At 36.5% G+C, this 394-nt stretch overlaps 1 protein-coding gene across 1 annotated transcript in view; it reads left to right on the top strand.

Moving 5' to 3' along the window:
• adcy2a (adenylate cyclase 2a) overlaps positions 1–394 on the top strand; it is a 67,289-nt gene that overhangs the window by 33,053 nt on the left and 33,842 nt on the right. The gene's annotated exons all lie outside the window — the stretch shown is intronic.

Raw genomic sequence — 394 nt, 5'->3', positions numbered from 1 at the left:
GTTACTAACTCAATTACTTTTTGGGAGAAGTAACTAGTAACTATAACTAATTACTTTTTTGAAGTGAGATGCCCAACACTGGTGATCAGAACAGAATGAATGTCCCTGCAGCTCATTCTGAAAGATGAGGCATCATTTCAGAAAAAGAAGAAATTCTGTGCTCTGGTGATAGTTGCATAGTGACTTACACGTGGGTCTAAAATCCCTTATACTAACTGGGATGCAGTGATGCAAAAGCACACAATACATCCTAAACATTATTTTTAATCTAATTGAATTTATTTGTTATTTTAACTATAGTTAACATGAATGGGACGTAATCATGTCAGTCTGCTCCCGGTACAAGATAAGAATTTGTCCCCGTTTGTACTGACTTGCGGATGCTCCTCTATGA

This window comes from Oryzias melastigma, linkage group LG16 (assembly GCF_002922805.2).
Source record: "Oryzias melastigma strain HK-1 linkage group LG16, ASM292280v2, whole genome shotgun sequence".
Classification (NCBI taxonomy): Eukaryota; Metazoa; Chordata; class Actinopteri; order Beloniformes; family Adrianichthyidae; genus Oryzias; species Oryzias melastigma.
Note: the sequence above shows the minus strand (reverse complement) of the source record. Positions and strands in the feature narration are given on the sequence as shown.